Here is a 26,010-nt window from a genome sequence, read left to right as displayed (position 1 = left end):
TGTGCATGCTCTGTTGCCTGTGTCTATGTGCCTGTGGTTCTGTCAGTGTGATCATGTGATGTATCTGACCCCAGGAATGTGTCAATAAAGTTTCCCCTTCCTGGGACAATGAATTCACGGTGTTCTTATTTCAATTTCCAGGAGTGTACTTTTACACACTACTGTTCCAAGACATTCTTTAGCCACTTCTAGTACTGTGTCCCTGTATATTGTCCATTCCTTTTCCAATGACTGTAATTGACTACATTCAACTAACTGGTACCTTTCTGAGATCGCTGTTATGTACTTATGCCTGATTTCCGTATCCTGAAGTATCTCCACTCTTATCCTCCGACATATGGGCCTGACCTGCTGCACTTTAAAATTTCTACCTGGAAATGTCTTACAATTTAAAATCTGGTTCCTGAAGCCGTTATTTTTCCCGAGGGCATGCAGCTTTACTGTATGGTTAATGATGATGGCGTCCTCTTGGGTAAAATATTCCGGAGGTAAAATAGTCCCCAATTCGGATCTCCGGGCAGGGACTACTCAAGAGGACGTCGTTATCATGAGAAAGAAAACTGGCGTTCTACATTTTTGTTATTATTATTATTAGTATCATGTAATAGTTCAGTCATCGGCGCACTTGCCAGCGAAAAGCAAAGGTCCCTCTCCTGTCGCGGTCCGGCACACAATTTTAATCTGTCAGAAAATTTCATATCTGAACATTTTTAATGTGTGTGGCACAAACCACGACATCGCGATTTTATTAGATTTGTGTTTGTGTTGTTGGTAATGACTGAAAGAGGGTGAGACCAAGTGGTGGCGCATAAAGTACTCATCCCGAATAACATTACTGCCACACAAGGACTGAAATAAAAGATCGCAAAGCAGAACGCTACAACCTAATCGCGTCGTCTCCAAGCAGTAGACAACAGAAATTTTTATAGCTGGCTAGCAAATAACACAGTTCTACAAAATTTGAAAAATTCAGTCGAATGGTGAATAGAATATCCTTGTGTGTTTGAATTAACAGAACCCGAGAATGACGCTTAAATTTAGCGATAAGCAGTGTTGAGCTTATAGTATGTATCGAACGCAAGTTACAAGAAAAGATAAAAGATGTGAAACTCTTTAAGAGCACTTGTTTATGGCGTCCCTGTGGTACTATATGGTAGCGGCGTCCGCTTTTACTGTCCAGCAATAATCATTTAAAATGGTAGCTCTCCATTTACCTTTGTACTTTTGTGCGATCAGTTAAAATTCATACAGAAAGTGCTCCGAATGTTCGTCGTTCATATCAGTACAGTCTGGTGGGAATGCAACTTACATCTACATACGCTATTGGCCATTAAAATTACTACACCACGAAGATGACGTGCTACAGACGCGACATTTAACCGACAGTAAGAAAATGCTGTGATATGCAAATGATTAGCTTTTCAGGGCATTCACACAAGGCGACACCTACAACGTGCTGACATGAGGAAAGTTTCCAACCGATTTCTCATACACAAACAGCAGTTGACTGGCGTTGCCTGGAGAAACGTTGTTGTAATGCCTCGTGTAAGGAGGAAAAATGTGTACCATCACGTTTCCGACTTTGATAAATGTTGGATTGTAGCCTATCGCGATTGCGGTTTATCGTATCGCGACATTGCTGCTCGCGTTGGTCGAGATCCAATGATTGTAATCGATGGGTTCAGGAGGGTAATACGGAACGCCGTGCTGCATCCCAACGTCCTCGTATCACTAGCAGTCGAGATGACAGGCATGTTATCCGCATGGCTGTAACGGATCGTGTAGCCACGTCTCGATCCCTGAGTCTACAGATTGGGACGTTTGCAAGACAACAACCATCTGCACGAACAGTTCGACGACGTTTGCAGCAGCATGGCCTATCAGCTCTAAGACCATGGCTGCGGTTACCCTTGACGCTGCACCACAGACAGAAGCGCCTGCGATGGTTTCCTCAACGACGAACCTGGGTGCACGAACAGCAAAACGTCATTTTTTCGGATGAATCCAGGTTCTGTTTACAGCATCATGATGGTGAACTGTGGTATCGTGTTGAAGCTGCATGAGCAGCTGTGCTTGTACACGCCATCCAAGCTCTGTTTGACTCAATTCCCAGGGGTATCAAGGCCGTTATTACGGCCAGAGGTGGTTGTTCTGGCTACTGATTTCTCAGGATCTATGCACCCAAATTGCGTGAAAATGTAATCACATGTCAGTTCTAATATAATATATTTGTCCAATGAATACCCGTTTATCATCTGCATTTCTTCTTGTTGTAGAATACACTACTGGCCATTAAAATTGCTACATCTATATCCATCATTTAAAGCCGGTACTTGAAGCCTCATTTAGTCCTGAAAATGAAGTGTCAACAGCCTATTTAGCACGTTACTTCTTAGCCACATGTGTTTTGTAGCAATTTAGACACGGAAATAGCATGGGGGCACTTGAGGTAAGAATTCAGTCATGTTTTAGGCTCAGTATTGAAGTAACTAAGTGTGTGTGTGTCGGGGGGGGGGAGGGGGGGGGGACATAAAAATTGCATATTTGTGTTTTTGACGTATTTTTGCAAACATTGGAAAAAATTGTGGCACTCGACAAGGATCAGGTGTTTCATGGTAGAACAACTTAGATGTGGAAATACTTAAGGGTCCACTGTGCCTTAAACCAAATGTAGTGCTGATATCAAGCTATGGATGTTCGCAAGTGCTGCTTAACCTGTTAGTTCACGCCACAAACATTGCACGTTATGTGTGTTTTATAACATGCTAGGGGACTACTACATAGCAGTTTGACCATACAATGCCACCCCATTGACAAGATTTATTGTTAATCGCGATCGAGTACGCCAATGGAAAGTAACCGAGTTGTAATTAGTCTCGAGAGGTTAAATGTTGAAAGCATGCAAAGTTTCTGACACACTAGAAAATCACCGATCGTCCGTCTTCATCACTGTAGCTGATACACACCCCTACAGTTAAGAAAGGACTGAGAGAATGACCTGGTGGCAGGTGGGTACCCATATGTCATTACAAAACAGCAGAGTATGGACACTTACAGCTGCAGATCGTTAATGGATAAAGAAGCTGCTACTAGCAGTATGCCGTTAGACAAAACATTAGTAGATGAGTAACAATAATGTTTCGATGCATAATCATAACATCACAAAGTGTTTGAAATATACGATCGGCATATTCTTCTTGAAGGTTGTTGTCTGTTACTACATGCCTGGAAATGGAAAAAAGAACACATTGACACCGGTGTGTCAGACCCACCATACTTGCACCGGTCAGTGCGAGAGGGCTGTACAAGTAATGATCACACGCACGGCACAGCCGACACACCAGGAACCGAGGTGTTGGCCGTCGAATGGCGCTAGCTGCGCAACATTTGTGCACCGCCGCCGTCAGTGTCAGCCAGTTTGCCGTGGCATACGGGGCTCCATCGCAGTCTTTAACACTGGTAGCATGCCGCGACAGCGTGGACGTGAACCGTATGTGCAGTTGACGGACTTTGAGCGAGGGCGTATAGTGGGCATGCGGGAGGCCGGGTGGACGTACCGCCGAATTGCTCAACACGTGGGGCGTGAGGTCTCCACAGTACATCGATGTTGTCGCCAGTGGTCGGCGGAAGGTGCACGTGCCCGTCGACCTGGGACCGGACCGCAGCGACGCACGGATGCACGCCAAGACCGTAGGATCCTACGCAGTGCCGTAGGGGACCGCACCGCCACTTCCCAGCAAATTAGGGACACTGTTGCTCCTGGGGTATTGGCCAGGACCATTCGTAACCGTCTCCATGAAGCTGGGCTACGGTCCCACACACCGTTAGGCCGTCTTCCGCTCACGCCCAAACATCGTGCAGCCCGCCTCCAGTGGTGTCGCGACAGGCGTGAATGGAGGGACGAATGGAGACGTGTCGTCTTCAGCGATGAGAGTCGCTTCTGCCTTGGTGCCAATGATGGTCGTATGCGTGTTTGGCGCCGTGCAGGTGAGCGCCACAATGAGGACTGCATACGACCGAGGCACACAGGGCCAACACCCGGCATCATGGTGTGGGGAGCGATCTCCTACACTGGCCGTACACCTCTGGTGATCGTCGAGGGGACACTGAATAGTGCGCGGTACATCCAAACCGTCATAGAACCCATCGTTCTACCATTCCTAGACCGGCAAGGGAACTTGCTGTTCCAATAGGACAATGCACGTCCGCATGTATCCCGTGCCACCCAACGTACTCTAGAAGGTGTAAGTCAACTACCCTGGCCAGCAAGATCTCCGGATCTGTCCCCCATTGAGCATGTTTGGGACTGGATGAAGCGTCGTCTCACGCGGTCTGCACGTCCAGCACGAACGCTGGTCCAACTGAGGCGCCAGGTGGAAATGGCATGGCAAGCCGTTCCACAGGACTACATCCAGCATCTCTATGATCGTCTCCATGGGAGAATAGCAGCCTGCATTGCTGCGAAAGGTGGATATACACTGTACTAGTGCCGACATTGTGCATGCTCTGTTGCCTGTGTCTATGTGCCTGTGGTTCTGTCAGTGTGATCATGTGATGTATCTGACCCCAGGAATGTGTCAATAAAGTTTCCTCTTCCTGGGACAATGAATTCACGGTGTTCTTATTTCAATTTCCAGGAGTGTATATACTGTTTTTATGCTTTAATAAGTGTGACTATGTCACACTGAAGCATACAGCGACCCAAAATTTAAAATTTTCGGAATTTAAAACAGTATTGACATCAATTTTTTTTCTTTATTTCATGACCCACCGTATCGATGTGTGCAGAAAAGACAAAAAGATGGTGCAAACTGTTCAATGAGAGCATTACGATGGCTTGCAATAGTATTGGTAACGGCGTTGACGTACATGAACCGAGAAGTAGCTAAAACCTTCCAAAACTAGTAAACAACATACAACAACCTTACAGCCAACACAGATACCGCCAAAATGTGTAAAAACATAAAGAAGATGAGCTGGCATATTAAACTTTTAAATACTCTTTTACCACAGACCTAATTACATTGTTCCAGCTTCATTTTCATTACATTATTAACTCAAGTTACAATCGCTTATGTTGATTTTTGATATCCCTATCGCTATTGCACCAACACTCTGCTGTTAACTGTGCGAGCACGAAGGGGCTAGTGACCAAATGCGTTCAGTTGTTCGCGCTGCAGCTGCTGGCACAGTCCGCTGACACTCACACTGGGGTGACTACTGTTTTATCACAGTTTGATTACGGTTTTGCATCTTTTGATGGTGCCTGTCTTGGATACAGGATTTTATTACTAGAGGTTTGTTGCATATTAGCTGCTTTCAGATTACTTACGTTACCGGTATTACTGATATCGTTGCCTGCTACCGTAATGCTCTCTTCGATAAGTTTTGCCCATTCTAATTGTCTTTTTTAAACAAATCTGATGACGATGTTGTAACATTACTGTTGGGAATGTGAGTATATATAATTAGTTAAAGCTGCTAAATAGTAATGTCCACTTTGAAATCACGAAGAATAGTCTCACCAAAAACAAATAATAAAGAAGGATCTTCCAAGTACATAACATGGTGTACTTGTATTGAATATTTAGACTGAAAGTAATAAGAATGAAAATGTCAATAAAGTTCTTGAGTGATGTAAACTCGGCGGTAGAATTAATACTTAGCTTTTAGAGCTTCATACCTGCTTTGCTGCTGACATCCCGTTGTTTAATGTGTTGCTGTAAGCAATTGTAGCAGTCTTGCCACATCGTGGGAATCATCAATAAAGTTCAGCAGTTGCAATGAATTCTTTTATTACTGCGTAGGTGGTGTGCAGCAATGAACAACTGCCGTTACAAACTGAATACACCTGACTCTGAAAATTTGGCTACAATCTGCGTAATGACAACGCTGTTGCACGTTTATTTATACTTTCTGTAACAATCAGTAGTATTGTTTAATACACAAATTTACAAAAGAGCAACAGAAAATAAGCATACAGGGAGAAACTGCGGAGAGCATAATGTAGGTACATTATTTCCTGATGAGTACGTCTTGGTAATTTGTGAAATAAACAGTTTAAAAGCGTGACACAAGATAATGTACGGAAATTAGCAATACATATTACTTTTGATTACTTTATAAGCAAAATATAAGTTGCGTCGTTTTCCTAACATAAAATGGAGTTACAAAATGAATATGCTTTCATTTAAGAATAGCCACATAGCTCAAAATTATCGCTGGGACTGAAAGATGTATATGTTTACATTTGTGATGAAGGACTGCTTACTTTCTCTTTAGTTACAAACGTTGCTGTAAGTGTTTTACATTGTTGCAAGCTTTGATGAAATAACACATACAATGCTAATAGACTGTGAGGCAAATATAAATTCTAGTGACACTGGTAGTCATTAAAGAATTTAGCTAATTAGTGGCTTCAATGTTAACAAAGAATATTTCCACCAATTACAGAGTCTAGATATTAAGTATACTTCAATCTTTTGCAGTCATTCGCTTTCTATTTGGCTTCTAACCAGAACTGCCTTATTAACTGTTGTGTAATTCACATAGTAATTAGTATCAAATTGCAATACTCGAATGTTTTATATGCGTAGCTGAGGCTTAAATGGTTCTTCGGAGTGTGTCCTGAAACAACGGTATAGATCGAAACAGATGACAAAACAAAGAAAGAAATTTGCTATCAAAGATTGTTTAGAATACTATGAAATTGTAGAATTAACTGTTACAGATATTTAACCAAATATGGATGAATGGCACGCTAATAGAAGATTGGACAACTCAAGTAGCGGTACCCATACTGAAACCACGTAAGGATGAAGAGCAGGCCAAATCATATAGACCTATTTCTCTTTCTTCCTGTATTGGCAAATCTTTAGAAAGCCTCGTAAAAAAATTGTTTGGAATGTTGGTTGGAATCAAATCAGACCCTGTCATCGAGTCAGTATGGGTTTAGAAAAGGCAAGGGAACAACAGATAATTTAAATATCCTAACCTCAGAGATCTAAGACACAACAAAAAGAAAAGAGAATGTAACAGCTATATTCCTGGATATAGTGGGAGCGTATGATAATGTTCTTGTACCTGTGTTGCTACGGAAGTTGGAAACCATTGGAATCCCGCCACAACTGATTGATGGAGTCAGCACTTTCCTCGCTGAAAGACACATGTGGGTTCGGTTCCAAAACAAATTAATTGGACCATGTCGTCTTACAACAGGTCTTCCACAAGGAGCTATCCTCAGCCCTCTACTCTTTGCACTGCATACTAACGAGCTGGCGAAGATTATCCATTTTCCAGTTAAAATCCTCCAGTATGCAAATGATATCTATTCGTCTGTGTCAACCAAAGGAATTGATCAGGCTGTGTGTGAGCTACCAAAGGCGTTGGGCACACTGGATCAAACAGTATGTAGCTGTGGGTTACAGATTTCGGTAGAAAAATCGGTACTTGTTCCTTTCACGAACCAAACTATGCCAGGCTGCTTGAATAGTGTAAGACTTTTTGGTCATAAAATACAACTAAAATCCCAGGCGAGGTTTCTTGGTGTTCTCTTCGATTGCAGAATGAGTTGGTTACCTCTAACCGTCGTCAATACGTGTGAAAAAGCATTGAACCTTATCAGATCAGTGACAAGAGTGTGGTGGGGGGCTCACCCCAACACTCTCTACCGCACGTTGATACGTTCCCATATAGACTACGGATGCACGGTCTATCACTCTGCTGCTAACAAGTACCTAGCCCTACTGCATAAACTGCAGTACAGAAGCTTACGCATCTGCCTCGGAGCTATGCATTCTTCTCCAACCAACGCCCTTCTCCTGGAAGCATCAGAAATGCCTCTACATATTCGCAGAACAATGATGTGCAATCGTTATAACTTACAGCGGATGGCAGATACTGAACATCCACTGTTAAAAAAAGTGTGAAACGCTCTCTCAAATTGGGAATAACAGAAATGTCAGGAAACAGCAGATTTATATCTATAAGCGGTACGAAGACTGGAAATATCTCCGAAAGAAAGTTTATCGAAGTGAGGTTCTTCCGATATTCCTATATGACTATCACAGCTCTTATCACGATATGTCTGTAACATACGTCGACTGTTCCAGCAAAGGAAAAGGATATGGGCAGTTTTCACCTACATTGCATCTGGCAGACAAGTAGGCAGCATATCTTAAACTATATACAGATGGCTCAAAAATGGGGACGGAAAATCATGTGCTTTCTTCTGTCCAGAATCTGCAGAAGAAAGGAAGTTTCAGCTACCAGGTGGTGCTTTCATATTTCTTGCTGAAACTTTCGCTATTATAGAGGCAATCAAATATGCATGATCTCTCAAAATAACCAAGGCAGTAATAGTCACTGACTCTCAAAGCGTTCTCAAACCCATTAGTTACAGGAATTGGTACAAAAGAACTAGTAAATACACCCTCGACCTACTGAATCATTATCACAAAGGTAAGAAGACTGGCCAAATTATAGAGTTTGTATGGGTCAAATCACATTCCGGCGTTCTATACAATGACAAAGCGGATCAACTAGCGAGAAATGCGATTAACAGTGGAAGACCGATGGACATTAAACTCCCATACACAGAATACCCCCTAAAAGTAAAACAACAAGCGATTCTCTCATGGCAGGAAGAATGGAATGAAAGCCAACAAACAAGAGGTAAAAGCTATGCACGTATACAGACATTGATACCAAGACAGACATGGTTTGCGAAAACTCAAACATTCAAGGAAAATTATAACGTCCATTGTGAGAATGCGTCTCAATCATGGATCTTTCCCTGCCCACTTACATAGAATCGGCGTATCGGAAATACCTTACTGTCAATGTGAAGAGGAAACAATTGGTGATGTAAATCACGTCTTATTTCAGTGTAGATGCTATGAGAAGGCAGAGTCAACTTTTGAAAGGAGCTCTTAAGACTTGGTCACTGCCAGCCGCTTTGCACGATCCCAATTCTCGGAGACACAACCAGGAGTACATACGATGCCATATCCCGATTTCTAGCGAAAGAAGACATAAAAGAATCTAAAATTAACTGAACTTAACTAAAGAACTTAATCAAAAAATAAATTTTTAGCAGTCAACTGTGTTTTGTAATCTGATTACAATAATTTTGATCTGAAAACATATGAATGTACGCCCTAAACAGTAGTATGACGGAGAAAAAATGTTACCTTGTTATGTGTGTCAGTACATTTATTTGGGATGGCTAAAACGTTTGTATGCTAGAAGCCAATAAAAAATTAACATCTTTGCCTTTTATGAATGTTATGAAATTGTAGAATTAACCTCTTTGCCTTTTAAAAGGACACGGCAAAAGAAAATAGATTGCTGTAGTTCGGACGATTACGCCTTGCATTATGTGACGCTGCCGAAGACAAGTAGAGAAAGCTGCGATGGACGCCCACCGCCTGGTCTGTGGCGGAAGCTGTGACGCGGCGCGGGAAGACAAACGCTGTAAATCACGCAGGAAGGACACCGCTACGCTCCTGCCCTGAGGCTAGTGGCTGCCTCAAGGCTGACCTCGGCGACGAAGTTCCGAGAGAGAGGCTCGTGAGTGACGCTGGATTGGGAGGGGAACCGAGCCACGGAAGCTGCCTGCGGTCGCCCACCTGAGGGGACCACACTGACGCGACGCCTCCGCCACAGTGCCAAGAAATCTGCCGCTGTCAACCCTTGCTGGGTACGGGACTCGAAACTACTGAGCGCTGACCACGTTCTACAACATACCGCCCTGAGTGAACGTGTAGTGAATGAAGGGAAATACAGAAGCGTCCGATTCCACCCGTCTGTTTTGACCCATGACGTCACAAATATGGCGGAAACGACCATACACTACGACTCCAATATGGCGTAATTACGTAAACATGGTCACAAACACAAAAATACATTGAAAAACCGAGACACACACGTTCTACAAAAAAACCTAATGAAACTAACAGGACAAGCGTAGGAAATTGGGGGTTTTTGGGTGGGGACAAAGTAAATATAAACATATTTAGACACACACCACCATACCAAACCACACCAACGACGAAAAAAACCGACAACATAAAACTCTCCAAATTCCACAACACACAATATCCTCTGGAATCGGACACTTCCCTTGCACTATATAGCTCAACAGCAGCTCCCGATGCCACAAATTGCAATCGAACACATCCCTTGATCTATATAGCTCAACGTCAGCTCCTGATCCCACAAATAACACTTCCCTTGACCTGTATAGCTCAACAGCAGCTCCCGATCCCACAAATTGGAATCGAACACATCCCTTGACCTGTATAGCTCAACAGAAACTCCCGATACCGGAACACCCACAGCCACAACCACACATTGGAATCGAACACTTCCCTTGACCTATATAGGTAACAGAAACGACGCATACCAAATCATAAAACCCAAAACTACAACCACATCCACAATCATCACTAGCTCAAAAACACAACAAACCATCAAAATTGGAATCAAACACTTCTCTTGACCTATTATCCTTACGACATCTCTACATACAGCTGTCCCTGGTTCGAGATGCCGAAACTTTAGTGTGCAGAGTATTGATAAAGTCAAGGCTGTAATGTGCAAAACCATTGCTGCTACAGAGAGAGTTGTTCGCCAGTACAGCCTCAAGCAACATTTAAATGTGTAGTTAGTCATATGTCCGTGGATCATTTGCATGATAAATCATAACAATGTGTAACAAGTCATTTTCCATTCAAATAACAAATTCATGTGTGAATATGGCTTCACACTGACCATTTTTTTTAAATATACAGATGTTTGTTACTAGTCCCTAACCACCTTTTTTATGCATTACAATAATAGAAATATTTCTACAGAATAGGAGTTGTCAAAGAAAAAGTTTTTCACTTTGTTTCCAAATTTTAATTTGCTGTCTGTCAGAAATTTTACATTACTGGTCAAGTGATCAAAAATTTTGCTTCTAGCATTGTGCACCCCTTTCTGTGTAAAAGACAGCTTTAATGTGGAGTAACGAATGTTTTGTTTTCTTCTGGTATTGTAATTATGTGCATCATTGTTTCTTTCTAAATGCAGTTGAGGAAATAAATATAGTGTCAAGCATTAGTCAAAATACTTAACTCATTAAACAGATGTCTACAAAATCAATGTGGGCGTGTCATAGCTAGACTGTTGTTAATAAGACTGCTGAGGCAATGACAGTGTGGTGAGGGCTAGCGAGGATAACACCCTCGGGCGCCAAGGTGAATAGTGAATGCAGGCCTGCAGCCATAATGTTTGAGAAACTTGTGGAAGGTTCTGGAAAGGTTTTTGTCATAATGAAGACCTTGAGTAATATCAGGGGAAAGCAGCTCTGCTTGAGAAACGCATCCAGAAACCCCTGAAAAATCAGCATAAACCGATTAATGCACAGCACCAAGGCAGTTGCAGTCAGTACCTTGGTGGGAACAGTCACTATAAGTGACACCTCACTGTTGATGCAGTAAAACCAAGAAGTCTGCATACGTTCAGAGAGTGCATGTACATCTACATACAAACTCTGCAAAAACAGTGCATGGTAATAGAGTGAGGGTAAACTGACTGTTCATAAGCCTCTGTGTGCAACCTAATTTCTCTCGTCTTATCCTCGTGGTCCTTACACGAAATGTATGTTGGCAGCTGTAGAATCATTCTGCATTTGGCCTCAAATGCCAGTTCTCCTAAATTTTCACAATAGCTCATCGCGAAAAGAGCACATTCCTTCTTCCAGGGGTTCCCATTTGAGTTCATGAAGTATCTCCATAATACCTGTGTGCTGATCAAACCTGCCAGCAACAAATGTAGCAGCACACCTCTCAACTGCTTCAATGTGCTCCTTTAATCCAATCTGTGGCGACTCCAGACACTTGGGCAGAACTCAAGAATGGGTCACATTGGAGTTCTACACACCATCTTCTTTACAGATGAGAAACTCTTTCCCAAAGCACTGGCCTTCCCTATTACCAGCCTGATAAGCTCATTCCATTTCATATCGGTTTGCAAAGTTACGTGTGAACATTTAATCGATGTGACTGTCTCAGGCAGCACACTACTCATGCTGTGTTCAAATGTGACAGGATTGATATTCCTACTCATTTGCATTGACTCAAATTTTTGTACATTTAGAGCAATCTGCCATTCATCACACCAACTAGAAATTGCATCCAAGTTATTTTGTATCCTCCTACAGTCACTCAACGACAACAGCATCTTGTGCACCACAGCATCATTGGCAAACAGCTGTAAGTTGCTTATCATGTCCATCAGGTCATTTATGAATATAGAGAATAAGAATGGTCCAATCACAGTTTCCTGGGGATCTTCTGATAATGCCCTTGTCTGTCATGAACACTTGACGCCAAAGACAATGTACTGGTTTCTATTACTTAGGAAGACTTTGTGCGACTCACATGCTCGGTAACCTAATCCATATGCTCGGACTTTGTCAACAATCTGCAGTGGGGCCCGTTTTGAAAATTGTCCTGAAATCTAGGTGTATAGAATCTGCCTCTTGCCCTTCATCCATTGTTCATAGGATGTCATATGACAAAAGGGCAAGCAGAGTTTTGCACAAGCAATGCTTTCTAAATCCACGCTGGTTTGTGGACAGAATTTCTTCTGTCTCAAGGAAATTTATTATATTCAAACTCAGAATGTGTTAAAGAATTCTGGAGCAAAGCAGTATGAAGGATATTGGTCTGTAATTACGTGGGTCTCTTCTTTTACCTGTCTTGTACACAGGTGTCACCTGCATTTTTTTCTGTCTATGGGAATTTGCACTGAGAAAGAGATTCATGATAAATGCAAGCTAAGTAAGAGCCAATGCCAATCCCAGAAAAACAAAATTCGGATCACGTCCAGACCTGGTGACTTGTTTGTTTTCTACTCTTTCAGTTTCTTCTCTGTGTCGGGGATGCCTGAACAACCAGTGAGTATCCAGCAACAGTTATCATCTTGAGTTTTATGCCTGTTAAGAAACAGCAACATCTGTAGAGTTTGCCTCTAGTAGTAACAACAAGTAAATAATTGATATTTTCTGTGTGTCAGAATATGAAGGGCAACAAGTGTCTCGCACTTGTGTCCTATTGTAAATGATTGCGTACACTGAGAACAAGTAATATTTGATATTTTATGTGTGTCAGTATACAGTAAAGAAGTGCTGCCTGGCACTTGTCTCCCATTAAGTTTAAAGAACTTGACTGTGTATTGTTGGAATGAGTTGCAAGCAGAGTGCTTCTCTCTGATATTGAGTGGTAGAACTCAGGAATTGTAGAGTTGCTGGGGAGGACTTACATATAGAGTGGTAGGGTGTACTCATTGATTTACAAAGGTATAAAGCCCCTGTAAGACACCTGTCCAAATAAGGTTAAACTGTTAGGAAATAATTGTTCTTAAATGGTATCCCTAAGTCTTTGCACCCTTATTCATTTCCTACAAATCAACAATTTCTCTGTTCCATTTCAAAATCATCTGGAGACTTTGTCCCTCTCACTCTACTGAAAGTAACTAACCAGGCTCCTCAAATGCTGCATTAGCTACTAACACTATTCTGTTAAACACAGGACACAAATTTATAGTTACCTTATGCTCATTTTTCAAAAAACTCATGACACTGAACTGCATTATCTGAATTTTATTAGTACTACCAGTTTCGCCCATAAGCAATCATGTCGAATGAAAATAACTTAAAACATTACATTTGTCATGAATACTGATTTTTGTATCAAATTTTGGCTTATGGCCAAAACATTTCATTTGTCACTAATGCTGATTTCTGTACCAGTTGATAGCTTACAGCTAAAACAGGTAGTATTAATAAAATCCAGTTTACACAGTTCAGTGTGATGAGTTTTTGGACAGTGTTAAGAGTTTTTTGAAATGTATATTTACTGCTGAAATTATCTGGAGACTTTGTCCCACTCGCTCTGTTAAAAGTAACTAAGCAGGCTCCTTAAATACTGCATTAGCCACTAACACTATTCTGTTAGACATAGGACACAAATTTATAGCTACCTTATGCACATTTTTCAAAAAACTCATGACACTGAACTGCATTATCTGAATTTTATTAGTACTACCAGTTTCGCCCATAAGCAATCATGTCGAATGAAAATAACTTAAAACATCACATTTGTCATGAATATTGATTTTTGTATCAGATGATGGCTTACGGCCAAAACATTTCATTTGCCATTGGTACTGATTTTTGTACCAGATAGTGGCTTACAGCCAAAACTGGTAATACTAATAAAATCCAGTTAACATAGTTCAGGGTCATGAGGTTTTTTGGACAGAGTAAAGAGTTTTTTGAAATGTATATTGACTGCTGAAATTTGCCTGAAAAAGAACTATGAAAATTTGTCCAGCACTTATGGACATTTGTTACTCTGTAGACAGTTTTGAAAATCTTGGATATGTTTACTGCTGGCAATTTTGTCATTACTGCATATGCTTTGGCAAGTTTCACTTTTTCAGTATTTCCACTACCTACCTTCTTACATACCTTCTCAACAGTACTTACATTATTTTTACCTAATTGCAACTTCTTTACTTCCCTGGCAATTTCATGTCTTACCTTTGTTTTCAACAAACTCACTAACTTTGTTAGTCATTTCATTTACCACTGGCACTCATGTCATTTCAAGTTCATGTGCATTACATGCAGTTAACTGAAAATCATTTTCACTACTGTTAATTACAAAGATCCTACATTCTTTTCCAAACTGGAACTCAGTCACAATCACATCTACTTTGTCAACAGTTTCAGTTACCGCCTGTACACATTCTGTTTCATCATCATCAAAGTTACTAGCTTTTGCATTAAAACTTCCTTCAACTTGATAACCTTTCACAGTACAATCAACTTTCTACATAATTTCATTTATTATCTGAATAAACTCTATATCAACATTATTACATTATTAAATACATCAACATATGCATTGACAGTTTCTTTAATTATCCCCACATTCTCTGTCATCATGATCTGCCTGCTCTGTCTTAGAAATTGGTTCACTACTGTCATTATCAGAACAAGCTTGAATGACTACTGACTTGGTTTGGCCAGGATTAGCAATAACTGCTTCCATTTCCTTATAACATTTACATTCAGTCTCCTTACCATTAATACCAAAACAGTATAAGCAGAATCAACTGCAAAAATGCCTTCCTCATTAACATTTTGCCTTTAATTTCAATGTGATTTTCATAAAACTATTCTTTTTGTCCAAATTTGTAAAGTCTTGTTTAAAAGTACTTCTGTTCATGTCCATTTTTTAACTTTAAACTGTCTTATTTTAAGTGCATCTAGCTGAGTAAGTTACTATTTACATATTTTATTATTGCTACCAACCAATCATTGCTGCAACCCATATTTAACATTCCTTGTCCTAAATCACTTTCTAACTGTGCTTTAGGTTTGACCCCGCTTCACTTCACTTACACTTATTACTTCTGCTTACACCACAATATTCAGTAGGTAAAGCTCTCGTCATCTCATAAACAACTTGACTGTCAGCCACTTTGTCATGTAAGTTTAAATCTGTCTCCACTTAAATCTACTGTCTTCACATAATTTGCTTGTAAACAAAACTATCCCCACTGACTTCAAAATTATGTTCATCATCAACATCTGATACACTACCTTCAACTTCATTATTACTTGTTTTTTCAGCTTCAATAAACGCTTGAGAATGCAAAATCTTCACCATTCTTGCTCTGAGTTGGTCACTATTGTAGTCAATAATTCTTATATTTTCCCAAGGTTACCTGTTGCTGTGCATCTGGTTGCTCATTGGCTGTGTAGTGCCGGTCTGTCATTGGCTGTGTAGTGCCATGACCCAGTCTTTTGTCAGAAAATTATTAATCTTTTAAAAAAAATAAGGAAAAGGAGCATGGAAGTGTCAGAGAGCATTGCATTAACAGCCGCAAGCCAGTAGCTGCAAGTGTGGGTTGCAATAACAGACACGACAGTGGACTATGCCGGGAGGATAGCAGATCCCAGCAGTAAACAGCACTGACAGCCATAACAGTGCAGCAAGTGGGGCGGTTTCACCACACCAAGTCAAGTCTCTTGTTATGGCAACATGACTAGGCACTAGGTTTTAATGAAACAAATGGGCGCTGGAGGCATATAAATAAGACTGGATTTTAGGGCATGGTTCACTCATCTTCACCAGAAGTCAGCAGTACCACCACAATGCCAGAGCGAAGCTGGACAGCGAGATGACTGAGCTCTGCCAGCAGCATCCACAGGCTCGAGAACAGGCTGTCTCTGCCGTCTACACAAAGTCCTTCACAGGACTTCTTGTCTCCGCCCAGCCAATCTGCTGCCTGCACCTACTGACTCTAATGTTGAGTTTCTAGTGCAACTTGGCATCACACCACCAGTTACCAGTTGACTGCTGTCGGAGGGCAGCGATTTTTAGCCTGCACACAGCTGCCTTCACATTCTGTCACAGTGATATGACGGAGGGCGAGAGGCTGCTAAGCTTACATGATGCCGGGAGAAGTAACGCAAATTTCGCCACTGTGGACACAAGCAGAGCTGACAGGACCACCTCCCAAATGGGTACCATCACAGCTCAACTCAATGTGCCGCTGACATTAATGCCTATGGACTACAGAGGCTGCTGGTCTTAGTAACGCGAGGCAACAGCTCAGCAGGACCAGACAGGAGATGCCACCCATTCATCGGCTTAAGTCAGGGTCAGCGAGGATGCTTGCCTCACTACATCATGTATCAAAATCAGTAAAGTTCCTTGCAACTGCTAACAGTGTTTTCCCTGGACCCCATGGCCTATCACCACCACTCAGCCATCCCCCATCATACCCAGCATGTTAGAGTCTCTGGCATCCACTTACTGACTGCACCAGTATGTCACCTGCATCCATGAATATCCTGAACCGATTATGGTTTGGCACCTTCCCAGTATTATCGCATGTTGTCAACGCTGTATGTTAATTATGACCTCTCCATTGGTTCACTTTTAAAGTTTCAAGTTTTTGGGCACCTTGATGCCACATCACTATATTTTCACTGTCACTTTGCTCCTTTATAAGTCCTTTCCACTGTGTCATCTCCACAAAGTATTCTTCACCACAGGGGCACCAACTGTATTGTGACTTACCTACAATTCATTGACAGCCTTCAGTACCTTCTCTGTGAATATCTGTCATCTCTCAGCTAGCTGTAATCTCATTTAAAACTAATTTTGAAACGATGTACACAATGCAGCATCAGTAATTATGTCACAATTCCACTTTTATTAAAATATATATTTACTTGATGGGCAGCTTGGTAAAATGCCTCATATTGAATGACGATCATGCACTTAATTACAAACTATTTGGACAGTGGAACTCTTTTGTATTATTCATTAGTGAGCAGGTTATTAGTCAACAGCATGTATAATGTAGCTGTGCACTGCTTACTTAACTGTATATGTGAAGCCAGTGACTTGTGCACTCACTACGATTGACACCAGAACATTGTCAGTGGTTTTTGTGTATTGTAGTGTTATTCATCGAAATATAAATTTGTGTAAAATGGTTATTTGTTACCTACAGATGCACAAACAGAAGCAGAAAATGTGCTGTTACTTTCTACAGGTAGATGTTTTAGATAAAATGTTACTTTTATTTTAAATATGGACTATTCATTTTGATGTTTTGACTTACTGACTTCTGTGTGTACAGTGTGTAGGTTCATAAAGGACAGTGTACAAAATAGCTTGTGGATCACGGCACTGTGATGAAGTACAGCACACCAGTCAAATACAGCACATGGAGCTTAGTTTGATTGAACTTTGCTGGCCAGGGTGGCCGAGCGGTTCTAGGCGCTACAGTCTGGAACTGCGCGACCACTACGGTTGCAGGTTCAAATCCTGCCTCGGGTATGGATGTGTGTGATGTCCTTAGGTTAGTTAGGTTTAAGTAGTTCTAAGTTCTAGAGGACTGATGACCTCAGAAATTGATTGAACTTCAACATCAGGGCCTTGAAGTTTTTCATCATTTCTTTCATACTTTCAGAATGTAAGTTGCAGTAGTTTTTTTACAGATGATTGTGATACTTCAGTGTTTGATCTGCCAGTACTTATTTATTTGATGACTTTTGATGTTAAACTTGTTTTCCTTTCCTGTGGGCAGCTGGTGTCACGGCAGTTGTCCATGCGTTGTACATTTCACTTAAATTTTTACATTTGAGATAATCCTGCAGGTGAATACTGTGACAGGGCAACAAATTATTAATTTAAAATTTATTATTCTGTTAGCCAAGTGTGTTTTTCAGTTCAAGAAAATAAGGGTAACACAATTACTATGTCATTGCTATGCATTCTTCAGCCTTAAAGACCAAAATAACAAAAATTTCTTACGAAAGGTAGAAATTACAATTATGAATATCTTTTTAAACATTAATGATATGAATATAATAGAGGGAAACATTCCACGTGGGAAAAATATATCTAAAAACAAAACAAAGATGATGTGACTTACCAAAGGTAAGCGCTGGCAGGTCTATAGACACACAAACAAACACAAACATACACACAAAATTGAAGCTTTCGCAACCAATGGTTGCTTCATCAGGAAAGAGGGAAGGAAAGGGAAAGACGAAAGGATGTGGGTTTTAAGGAAGAGGGTAAGGAGTCATTCCAATCCCGGGAGCGGAAAGACTTACCTTAGGGGGAAAAAAGGACAGGTATACACTCGCGCACACACACACATATCCATCCACACATACACAGACACAAGCAGTCGGTATAGTTTCCCATGACTTCCCTCATTCTTTCTTGAACAGATGTCCAGCTTCAGTGTACTTCAAATCGTTGGGAAAGCATCCCTGCTGAAAAGGTTGGTTGAATATTTTAGTTAGGGGAGGTGCTATTATGTCACACACTGTTTTAATAACTTTAGTGGGTATCCCATCCCACCCATCAGAGTTTTTATTTTTCAATGATAGTACAACATTTTCCACATCCTTTATTGCAACTTTTTTAAAATCTGAGAGAGACTTAGCTTCTTGGTGGTGTACAAAGGGATTTACTGTTCTCTGATACTCTGCTACATCAACATCTGACTTTGCCACATTCATGAAGAATTCATTTAAACACTCATATATTTGAGCTTGGTTTACAATAAAGTTATTATATATTTAAATCCCTGATATTTCATTACTACTAACTTTAACACTTAACTTTTATTTGACAACAGATTGTAATATCTCTTTATATTCTACTAATTATCCCTGCATAATTCTATGAGTGAATTACGTTTCCTACTTGACCATCTATATACTTGCAAAATCGATGCACAAAGTAGTACAGTACTATTACTATTCTACGAGCGCATAATTACTCTTTGTAATATTCTCTCTGGTGTGTTGAGAGGACTTTTAGGACCTTCTCTGCACCAAATAGTCACACTGAATAATTGTAATTTTGGTATTAAGATTACTGGAAGAAAGAGATTGAAAGTATATTGTATGCTACTCAAGAAAATATATACTGAGCATTTACATCAAAGGTGTGTAAGGAATTTCATTATATATGTATTCTCTAATTGGAAATTTGCACAGAGTTGAAACTTATCACGGTTTGAACTGACAAGAAAATTGATTTTGTGTGTGTGTGTGTGTGTGTACTATTTTTACAAATATAAACTTATGTACATTTGTACTATATAAACTGTTTATATTCATCACATTAATTTGTGTTGTCTCATCTCATAACACCTGATTTGTCCATTTGTCCAATAGTCCAATATTAATTTGTATTTGTGTACCATACAGAAACAATCACACACATCAATAAAACAATTCCTGTGACAACTTATGTAAACTTAATGATTGTGTATTCCAATGTATGTTCATTGCTGTTTATTTCTGTTGTATTTTTGTCACTTTAATCTTTTATTTACTATGTGGTAATGTATGAAAGTACCATGTTTTGAATCTCTGATTCTGATGTGGATCCTTAAGTCTTAGCAGTGAAATACTGATATTGTACAGTGGACAAATTTGTATACAGAATAGGTTGAAATGACTGAACAGCATAAAACGTCCTTGTATCTATTTGGTACATGAAGAAAAGTGAGAGACCCGTGTAGGTATCTTTAGAATAGTGAATGCTGGTTAGTCATGGCTAGGGAACTGGCTGAATTTTAAGGGATTTTTTTTTTCTCAGCATATCCTAAACATAAGATTCTTGTGATTTTACACACAATTAGTCTACAATGCCACAGAAGCAAAACTAACACAGTGATCTCTATCTAAACCAAATGTCAAGCTCCAGATGCCAAAATATAAAAAGTAAATTTATTTATTTAGCGTTTGGCAAGTACAAATCACGTTTATAGAGAAATGAGCTGCTACAATAACTTTATAACTTTGACACTAAAAACAAGACATAAAGAATTAAATACAGTTATGTCATGAACAACATATATATAATTACACATTAACATTTAGGTTTTTAATATATTGAACTGCACTTCGAGTCACAACCAGGAAGTCCATTGTTTGACCTGGGCAGGCTCTCAGAGGGCACTCTGCAATGATGTGCCAGATCGTCTGCTTCTCAGTGCCACAGTCGCACTTTGGGGATGGTGCTCTTCCCCATTTGTGTAGAGAGTCCGCACATCGACCGTGGCCCGTCCTGATCCTGTTGAGGATGGTCCAGGTTTTATGTGGTAAGCCAAAGCCTGGAGGTCTGTTCGACGGTTTCAGTAAGGTGTTTACCTGTGGTGGTGCTGATTCTTCCCATTCCACTTTCCAGCGTTTTTCAAGACAGAAACCCTTTTCCTCCAGATCTTTGGCCCTTATAAGAGGTGGATATCTAGAGTGCAATCTATCTCTGTCAATGCCATGGCTCAAAGCGTGAATCAGAAGTTGAGGGTTGTATTGTATTTTTTAAATTCTCTGAGAAGCGCATGTTCTCTTCATAACTGAGGTGGCGGTATGTGGCTCAGTACAGGTAGCCAGTGAATGGGGGTTGATTTTATTGTACCTGAAATAATCCTCATACACTCCTGGAAATGGAAAAAAGAACACATAGACACCGGTGTGTCAGACCCACCATACTTGCTCCGGACTTTGCGAGAGGGCTGTACAAGCAATGATCACACGCACGACACAGCGGACACACCAGGAACCGCGGTGTTGGCCGTCGAATGGCGCTAGCTGCGCAGTATTTGTGCACCACCGCCGCGAGTGTCAGCCAGTTTGCCGTGGCATACGGAGCTCCATCGCACTCTTTAACACTGGTAGCATGCCGCGACAGCGTGGACGTGAACCATATGTGCAATTGACGGACTTTGAGTGAGGGCGTATAGTGGGCATGCGGGAGGCCGGGTGGACGTACCGCCGAATTGCTCAACACGTGGGGCGTGAGGTCTCCACAGTACATCGATGTTGTCGCCAGTGGTCGGCGGAAGGTGCACGTGCCCGTTGACCTGGGACTGGACCGCATTGACGCACGATTGCACCCAAGACCGTAGGATCCTACGCAGTGCCGTAGGGGACCGCACCGCCACTTCCCAGCAAATTAGGGACACTGTTGCTCCTGGGGTATCAGCGAGGACCATTCGCAACCGTCTCCATGAAGCTGGGCTACAGTCCCGCACACCGTTAGGCCGTCTTCCGCTCACGCCCCAACATCGTGCAGCCCGCCTCCAGTGGTGTCGCGACAGGTGTGAATGGAGGGACGAATGGAGATGTGTCGTCTTAAGCGATGAGAGTTGCTTCTGGCTTGGTGCCAATGATGGTCGTATGCGTGTTTGGTGCCGTGCAGGTGAGCGCCACAATCAGGACTGCATACGACCAAGGCACACAGGGCCAACACCTGGCATCATGGTGTGGGGAGCGATCTCCTACACTGGCCATACACCTCTGGTGATCGTCGAGGGGACACTGAATAGTGCACGGTACGTCCAAATCGTCATCGAACCCATCGTTCTACCATTCCTAGACCGGCAAGGGAACTTGCTGTTCCAACAGGACAATGCACGTCCGCATGTATCCCGTGCCACCCAACGTGCTCTAGAAGGTGTAAGTCAACTACCCTGGCCAGCAAGATCTCCGGATCTGTCCCCCATTGAGCATGTTTGGGACTGGATGAAGCATCGTCTCACGCGGTCTGCAAGTCCAGCACGAACGCTGGTCCAACTGAGGCGCCAGGTGGAAATGGCAGCATGGCAAGCCGTTCCACAGGACTACATCCAGCATCTCTACAAACGTCTCCATGGGAGAACAGCAGCCTGCATTGCTGCGAAAGGTGGATATACACTGTACTAGTGCCGACATTGTGCATGCTCTGTTGCCTGTGTCTATGTGCCTGTGGTTCTGTCAGTGTGATCATGTGATGTATCTGACCCCAGGAATGTGTCAATAAAGTTTGCCCTTCCTGGGACAATGAATTCACGGTGTTCTTATTTCAATTTCCAGGAGTGTAGTTTGGTTCAGTACTGTGTCCACCATCTTGGTGTGAGTGCTCTTTAGCCAAACAGGGGAACAGCACTCTGCTGCAGAATAGACAAGTCCCAAAGCAGAGCATCGCAAGGTAGAGGCGGAGGAGCCCCAGCTGGTACCCCATAGTTTCTGAATGATATTGTTCCTAGTATGGATTTTTGCAGCAGTGTTGATGAGGTGTTGTTTGTAGCTCAGGGTTCTATCTAATGTCACTCCCAGGTATTTTGGATTTTTATTATAAGGCAGAATATTTTTATCAAAATATATCTTAAGGCGTCTGTTAGCCAATTTATTATTCAGGTGGAAACACATAGCCTCAGTTTTAGTTGGACTGGGTTGCAGTCTCCATTCATGAAAGTACGTTACCAGCAAGGACAAGTCGCTTGTCAGGACAGTCTCAGTATGCTCCATATCTCAATGTTGTGTAGCTATGGCCCAGTCATCTGCATATCCAAACTTTTCAGATTTAGTATTAGGCATATCGGCTATATAAATGCTGAAAAGTAGCGGTGCCAGAATTGATCCTTGGGGCAAGCCATTATTGAGCTTCATTGTTTTGCTCCTATAATTTCCAAGTATCACCTGGAATGGTCTGTTGCAGAGCATCTCATTGCTAAGATTAGCCATTTTCAAACATGGCACGATGCGGAGTAGTTTGTAAATCAGGCCTTGCCTCCACACAGTATCATAAGCCGCTGTCAAGTCTATAAATACCACGGATGTTTTTTCTTGTCTTTGGAAGCCTGCCTCGATGTAGGAAGTTAGTGAGAGGACTTGATCTGTGCAGCTCCTGTTTGGCCGGAAGCCTGCTTGTTCCACAGGGATACACTTTAGGATATCTGGACTTATTCTGTTACGTATAAGTCTCTCCAGGAGTTTGAAGATCGTGCTAAGAAGGGCAATTGGGTGGTAGCTGTTTGGTTGGTCATTCGGTTTACGTGGTTTCAATATCGCTATGATTTTTGCTTTCTTAAGGGTATTTGGTATTCTTCCAGTTTCCATCATGCTGGAGAAGAACTGTGCAAGCCATAATTTTGCAAATTTATCGCAGTGAATCAGAAACTCTGGATGAATTCCATCGAAACCTGGGGCTTTCTGTGGCTTGATGTCTCTGAGAGCCAGTGTTATCTCTTCGATTGAGAAGGGCTGCGAGTGTAGTGAATTGTTTCCTACTAAAGATTTCAACTTTTTAAGTTCCTTTTTAACTTTTATGGTATGAGCTCAATCCCCTGGAGCTCTAGAGGTTTTACTGATGTGCGCCGCAACTGTGTTTGGAGAAATAGAGCTGGTTGGTCGTTGGTTCCTGCTACTGCCACCAATCTTCCGAAGTAGCGACCATGTCTTTCTGCTTGATTTTGTGAAGTCCATTTCCTCAACAGTCTCTATCCATTTAGTGTGCCTGGCAGCGTCCAGACTGTGCAATAAGTCATCTGCAACCTCCCTATCCACATGCTCTAGGAACTGTTTATAGAGGCACTCACTCTCTTCGTTCCACCCCGGCACGTATTCTTTTCTAAATCCCTTGGGAATGCTGTTCTTAGCTGAGCTGATGACTGCTCCTACAAATCTTTTGTAATTTTTATAAGTTGGAGGTATCCATCCAAGGCGTTTATCAAGTTTTTCTGAGAAAGTAGCCCAGTCCGCTTTCCCAAAGTTCCATCTGGGCTGAGGATACGAGGAAATTAGGGGATGGTAAGGCCTATTTCTATGAGCACTGGACAATGTTGGCAGTGAGGGAAGTCCTCAAGTATTCTGCGGGAGGCTGGTATATGTTTGTTATTAGTGTCAGCCGTAACAAAGCATAGATCAGGGTGGGTTTCAGTTCCCCATGCAGCTGACTTAAATGTACTTTGGTCTTTGGCATCAAAGATTAGCTGTGTATTGCAATCTTCAGCCCATTTCACCAAGTCTTCACCATTCTGGTCAGATGTGCGGTATTTCCACAGTTTGTGGTGGCTGTTGAAGTCACCCACATATATTGCCGGTTGAGGCAGGGGTTGTAGAACTTGTGGAGGCCACGAGTGGCTTGGAGGTTTGTAGATGTTGTTTACTGTTAGTTCACCTACTTTTACAGTAACTTCGTGGATATCACATGTGGTAGATGTAGAAATAAGGACTGCATTATGTATGTCCTTTCTAACGTACATTACTGTACCATAATTCCTGTGATGTGTAGCACCTATCAGGTCATGGCCCGTTATTTTACCTCTTGATCTTAGCTGCTCATCGTTTTCTGTATGGGTCTTCTGGATTGCAACTATGCCAATGTTGTACAATGTTAACATTTTATGCATGTATTGGCATTTGGCTTTACTTATGCCTTCAATATTAAGTTGGCAGACTCGTACAATCGGTCCGAGCTGTCTAATCAAGTTGCCCTCAGAAGGACACTCAGCATTCCGTTTTCTGTGAGTCATCGTGATGTGATTATGACCAGGAGATCATTTACCGATTGTCTGGTTGCCAGTATGGTGCTAGTTCATTTAGCGTTACCCAGGGTGCAGATGTAGTTTTCAACTACAGACGCGAACTAGCTTTACACTCCTGGAAAGTAAAAGGACTACACTACAAGTGGCACTTGGCTGAAATCAGTCAATTAACTGGGCCAACTAGAAACCAAATTATCACCTTTTGACCTAACATTAACCTTGGGCAGTGCCACAGACGAGTCTGTCACCAAAACTACATTGACCAATTTCAGTCAAACACCAGCTGTAGTGTTCATATTTCAGCAACTCATTCTAAATGTGCCAGAAAATCTTGTCTCTTATGCAAAAGAAAATTTCTGGTTCTGTTCCCACATGAGCTTATTACACCACATGTTCCAGTTTTCTGGAGAAGAAAAACATGAACTGTTTCAAGACTAGTGCAAGAAGCGACGAAAATTCTCTTTTTATCATTTCAAAAATCTCGTATGATCCAGGCTGATCATAAAAACGGTTCTTCATTATTTAACATATTGTTGATTCATATACCAGGTGTAGAAGTATGGAATTTCCCTATAGACAGTGCTAGCCATCTTCTTACTGTAATGGCTGATGATGAATGTCAACAGACAGTAACCCAAGTTCCATACATCAATATCTGTTTCAAACCCATAAACATGTTGAGTTTTTTACCTACGGATTATGATTTGTGGACAACACTGGTTTTCTGTTATCATTTGAAGAAAACTGCTGCAGAGTCACACTGAATGCTTGTCGAAGCTTTCGGTGAACATGCTCTTGGGAAAACAGTGTTTCAAGTGGTTCAAAAAATTCAAAAGTGGCGATTTTGATGTGAGAAATGACGAGTGTGGGAATCCACCAAAAAAGTTTGAAGACAACAAATTGCACGCCTTATTGGATGAAGATGATACTCAAACTCAACAGAAACTCATGGAACAGTTGAATGTGATGCAGAAAGCCGTTACTCTGTGGTTGAAAGCTAGGGGAAAGGTGCAGAAAGTGGACAAATGGGTTCCACATGAACTGAATGAAAGACAGCAAGCAAATTGAAAGACCAGTTGTGAAATGCTGCTTACTAGATAT

The sequence above is a fragment of the Schistocerca gregaria genome, chromosome 1 (genome assembly GCF_023897955.1).
Source record: "Schistocerca gregaria isolate iqSchGreg1 chromosome 1, iqSchGreg1.2, whole genome shotgun sequence".
Taxonomy (NCBI): domain Eukaryota; kingdom Metazoa; phylum Arthropoda; class Insecta; order Orthoptera; family Acrididae; genus Schistocerca; species Schistocerca gregaria.
Note: the sequence above shows the minus strand (reverse complement) of the source record.